Source organism: Etheostoma spectabile, chromosome 7, assembly GCF_008692095.1.
Source record: "Etheostoma spectabile isolate EspeVRDwgs_2016 chromosome 7, UIUC_Espe_1.0, whole genome shotgun sequence".
Lineage (NCBI taxonomy): Eukaryota > Metazoa > Chordata > Actinopteri > Perciformes > Percidae > Etheostoma > Etheostoma spectabile.
In genome coordinates this window covers 4,916,672-4,922,671 of record NC_045739.1, presented here as the reverse complement: position 1 = coordinate 4,922,671, position 6,000 = coordinate 4,916,672, and positions in this window count along the sequence as shown.

Here is a 6,000-nt window from a genome sequence, read left to right as displayed (position 1 = left end):
GTGGAAACCTCGCGCGAGTGGCGCAGTTGAATGATTGGCTGATTTTTACCATAGACAGTTAAAGAAAGAATTTTCCAGCCCGAAGAACTCATCTTGCTAAATTGTTGGGCCACGGACGTGTGTTTTGGACACAGAAACAGAAAGACTCGGAATAGACTGAACAACGGAATTAATTCACTTCCACAATATTTACATGCTAAGACGATGTTCACAACATGACATATGTAGCCTATTCAGTGTTTCTGACTGGCTTTCAAGTGGAAAAATTAAATATGTCAACAGACTAGCCCCAGTTTGTGCCTCTCATGCTCCCACAGGCCTGTGAACTGGTGAAAGAAGCTAAGTACATGTATTTAAATAGTACTTTACTTACAGTTTGGAGGTATCTACATGTTATACTACTTAATACTATTCTATTTGACTATATTTCAGAGCTAAAGACTTATTGGCAGGTGCATGCAAGACTTTTACTTATAATAAAGTAGGCTATGTGTACATTTTGGAATTACTACTATAACTTTTAGTAAGAGATTAAGAGCCGGAGTGGGCTCAAGCTACTCTCCAAACATTTACAACAGACCACACTGTAACCACGTAGCTGAATTACTTTTCAGTGTGCTGTTTATACCAGTCACATATGTTTTTAGTTGTATTTGTACAAACAAAACATTCTAAAATAGTTCAAATTTGCCATGTGTCTAGTTTCAAGGGTTGGTCAATGGCACCGCCATATCTAATTTTAATTTTTTTTTAAATGTTTGCACCTGTTATTTCCTCAGAGCTCTTACTGCACTTGTGTTGATCCTCATAAAGCTCTGGTAGATATAAGTAATTGAATGTACTTTTACCTGGCAGAATATGTATACAGGTCTTTATTTTCCATAGTAGCCTATTGCTGCAAATTATTTACACACACACACACACACACACACACACACACACACACACACACACACACATTTCCTGCATAGCATGATGAAGTGTTGATGCCATTTAATAACAGAATTAACTAGGGAAGGGTAGGCCCAGTTGAGATATTATGATGTGTTAAGGGGCCATGAAATGCACAAACAGGGCTTATATATTCCACATGTGACCAAAGCCAGTCAGTAACGAGCTGGCAGTTTATAAAATATGACGCATTGGGATAGATTTTACTACACAACAGAATATGAATGATCTTACTTTATTGGCATATACAGTATATAGCAGCCTGTATAAAAAACGCATACTTTTTGAGTTTTTTATGCTTGACATTTACTTAGAGTATTTTCCATTGTGGTATTGCTGCAAATGTGCACTTTTATGATATGCTGCAACATCTAAATTAAACCAGTTCTCTTATGATTTTCATCTTGACTTATGTGCTAAACCTTCTCCTCTGTATCAGTTTAATTAGTACTGATGTCCTTACAGGCACATAGCAAATACCTGCAAGCAGCTACCAGTCTTTCTCTTCAAGCTAAAGGTCAGTACACATTTGCTAGCTTTGTCCATTAATATGATCCATGACTGTGTGTGGGCCAGTTATCACCTCATTGGTGTGAGGTTGAAGGCCTATGTTGGTGGTGTTAAGAAAAATCCCCATTAGTCCCTCTGTGGCACTCAGTAACAAGACCTTTTATGTGAGCTTGCTGCTACTTGTCCAAAGGTGTGTCTGTATGTATGTGTGTGTTTCTCTCTGTGTGTGGTGGTGGTTGGGGGTTATTGACTAGAGTCCCAGAGAAACCAAATATATGTTGTGTCTGTCAGCTTTTTTGATTTTTAGATCAATTTTGATGACGGTTGTGTGTAAGAATAGCACTGGCCAATGTGTTTTAGGGCTCTGTGAGATGCTATAAATGCTGCTGATTTTGTAGTTGTTAAGTTGACTGTTTCAGACAGTTATTGAATAATTATATCTGTTGTAAGCTCTGAACATTAAAATGACATTACATGAATATGAAGTCATGAGGAAATTCCACATATATTCATCAACAACCTATCCAAACCTGTTTCAGTCTGTTTGTAGCATCTTGTTGCCGTCATGTCACTTTATTGTTAAAACAGAGACGTGTGCTTAGATTCTAAAACTATTAGGTAATTCAGAGTCCCCACCTTCAAGAGTTGCTGGCAGGCATGCTGTGTGTGTTTGCGAAGGCACTGCGGTCTTTCTTTCACAGTGTGAAGGCCTGGTCAGAGTGTGTGGGAGCCAGGATCTAAAGAGAAGAGGTCCGTGCCCCTGACCTGACCCTGAATATTTCCTAATGTGCAGCTTTACCAAAGGTCCCCCTTTTCCTTGAGTGGCTTTGACAAGCTGCTTCCGTAGTAATGGCTCTTAATTTCTGAGTAATTGCTATCTCTAAGTGATGAGGGACAACCCCTCACCCAAGCTGAAAAAAATCTTCAGGTTTTGGGGGTCCTTTTTCTTGTGTTCCAGAAAGGCTGAAACCCCTGCTGTTCCTTTGGACTGGGAGAGATTTGTGTCGAGTGTGAGGCCCTAACCTGAGGAGACAGAGTGCAACGAGTCATGTGCTTGTCTCGGGATGAGTGTTTGTACTGGGCAGGAGGGGGGAACACGGGGGAAGTAGGGGGCTGCAGGGTCAGAGGAAAGAGAGTGGGGGCACTCGCTGCAGGTGAGGGGGATTAGCTGCAGCTAGAGGCCCAACGAAACTAAATACAGATCTGTCAACCTAATCCTCACAAATAGAAAACAGAGCTGCCCTCCCTTCACAATCCACATAGTTTCTCATCAGTCCTCTGTTTCTCATCAGCTTTTGGCCCGGGCCAGTCTGGCTGTGCCGCCTCCTCTCTAATGGCTCCTCAGACCAGCATCCCCTAAAGAGGAGCTGACTGATCACCTAGGGTCCTCTCTGATTGACAGACCAACACAGCCTTACAGAGTGATGAGAGCAAGAGTCAAAGGGGCAAGGCCTATTTCTGCAGAGACAACAATCTAAATGGGACCTCTGCCTTGAGCTACATGGAACTGGATAGACCTTTATCAGGCCCTCACACCTCAGTAATGGATGCTGATAAGTATGTGGCTTGGTGAAGAGACCAGCTCAGTGTCAAGCTGGCACTCTGTGCCGATGACACAAGTGACAGAGTGCCTGAGTGATAATATCCTGCAATGGATAAGCTGTACTAAGCCAGGTATTTTGGATAGCTTAGCTAAAGCGGTATCTCTGACTGTCGGTGACACCAATATAACTGATGGGTCTGTCTGGGCTGCTGAGAGCTATTATTCAGATCCAAGCTGCTCTGGTGTTCCATGGTGCCATATCCGGCTGCCGACAGATGCAGGAGTGACAGGGCATACCGGATACAGGCGAAAGTAGGTACTGAGTAATGGCAAAGAGGATTGCAAGGTGCAAAATTTCAAATAAGATAATTATGAATTTTTTCTTTTAAAAATTGCAATTAGCAAGTAGTGCCAAACTAATAATGCAGAAATTGAGGTTGGGATATTGTTTGGGTTGCAATTGCCAGTTCAAATTTGTATTTCTTTTTTTTATCAGTACTGAGCATGAACAAATAGTCTACATAAGTAATTTATCTGACAGAACTTGAGTTTTACTACTTGAAAGATAGGTGATGTGTAACTTGAATAAGTGCAAAATCCAATAGATTTGATAAGAGGAGAGCACTTGAATCCAATATTTCAACACTAGATCCACATCGTGCAAAACCTACATGGGATTAACAATGTGAACTATTTTTAAGCGGTTTCATATACCCACCCCCTCTCTTTCTTCTGCCTGTCTCACAGCTGTGTCTCATATGTTCATGAGGCCCCTGGAAGTGTGAGACACCAGAAGGGGAACATTTGCAATAGCTCAGCTCCACCTGGTTTGGCTGTTTTAACAGGCCGCTGGTTTGTGCAGTGCACACAGTGGGGTTACGCCAAAAACGTAGACAAGGGTGGACAGGACAGGCAGACAAGGAGGGTGGAGAGGAAAAAATGTACCTCCACCCTCTCCTATCCTTGCACCCCGACCCCACACTGCTTTATTTGAGGGTCAGTTTACACTGAAAACAGTTTTACTGTATCGTCTGTGGATCTGCTTGGTCAGACCCCCCTCCACCGAACCTCATCCGCCTCCCCGCATACACGGGCCTTCAAAGGACTGCTGCCTGCTGTTCTCTGAGGCAACACATGAAATAAATATTAATCTGACCTCTGACCGTATGCTTTGAGCTCCTAAATAGAGATAAGCAGGCAGATGGAAAAAGCACTAACTTTTACCATACCGTAGATAAAAAGGCTCCAAAGGAGGGAGCGATATTATGTGGAGATGAAATGTGTTTTTGTGTGTTCTTGTGAGGGTTTGAAAGAGTTTCCTGGGCTGTTTCACTGCACTGCTGTGTGGTCTTCTTTGGAGCTAAGTATCATGCTCCAACCTGTTGGAGTGGGGAGGTGTGTATTTGTGCAGATTGTCTTAGATCATAGAGTGTATGCGTGACACTCAAAATGCCCTGGGCCAATTGCTGAATTTGAGTAAAATGAAATGTAAGATTGAAAACTACCTAAATAGAGAACAGGATGAAGAAACTGACCATAAATATAACATGTAAAAGTCTTGTGAGCTCACCTTTGTAAGCCCTAATAGTATATAGCTATATGTCATGGTTGTACAGCTGTCCAACTCACCACTGTTCTGTCCTCTGGTGATTTACCTAGCTATACTATCCCTATTGGCAGAAGTGCATAAAATCTCTTCAATGGCCGGGCAGACATTATAAGCATGTGTTTTATTTTACTACTTAATTGTCTTAAATGTAATTGTATAGGCCTTGACGATGTAGACTGGATGTCCACATGTGTAAGTGGTTGTGTGTATCTTATAAAAAGTATTGAGTTTTGCATAAAATACTTGAAAGAAATCTTTTCAACGTTTTTTTTTTTACATGTCGTCCACTGAAGGTTCAAACACTATTTGTTCTGCTTTAGTTCTCCTTGTCAAAGGCCCCTCAGTGCAGCTCACCCAGCCTGGCCTCAGCCTGTGCCCAACACTGTTTACTGTGACTGTCATCAGGGCCATGGAGGACCAAACAAAGGGGGGTCTGTTCCTATTATCCTGCCCAGGATTGTCAGCCCCTCTTTGGGCACAAACTAAGCCAAGGGCTGGGGGTTGTTGGAGGAGCACCAGGGGTTTTGACCTTACCAACCTTACAGCAAGGTTGAGAGAGCATGAGAATGAGTGTAAGACAATGAGAGAGAGGGAAGGAACGGAAGATGTATAGTTATAACTGAAACCAAGACCCTTTCAAGTCCCCTGTCGGAAACTGCTATAATGTAAACACCTACGGCCATTAGCTGATTCTATCTGAGGCACCGGATAGAAATGTTTATATGTTACAGGCTACTACTGAAAGGCCATTTAAAAGCAAATAGAGGATTAGATATACAGAATGAGTAGTGGCGGGCTATGGAAGCTTTCAGACTTAAAGCCATGTTGAATTGTCATTGGAAAAAGAGGAGTGGAACACCTTTGAAGACAAGAACAACCACATTAAATGGGCAGGAAGGTGAGCTAAGTGTAGAAGACCCCAAGACACGCTCTGCCTCCGTTCCTCTCTTCCTCTGTTTGCTAATAGCTTAAGCCGTCTGGCAGCCACTCTGGCTGTGCTATTGAAGTCTAATTTTATTGTCATAAAAATCACCTGGCAAGTTGTAGTCCTAAAACATCTCATCTACAGAGCCTTTAAAATTCCATTCTCTGTGTAGTGAAAAGGTTTTAGGAGGTCTGTCTAGATAAAGCGGTCAGTCCATGGGGCATCTAAAAATGCCTCCGCATGTGTCACTGAGAGCAGAGCGCACAAGAGGGTCAGCAGCGTTCCATTAAAGTGTGGTGTTTAAGAGGTGCTGGGGCCAGGGGGGCAGATGGAGGGATGAGGCAGCTGCCAAACATCTGCACCCCTCCTTCCCGGTCTGCTCTCTGTCTGTGCACCGCTGCCTTTGTCACAAACCTCCTTCTCCAGCAGTGAGTGTAGAAAGCTTGGATATCTTCAATAGTG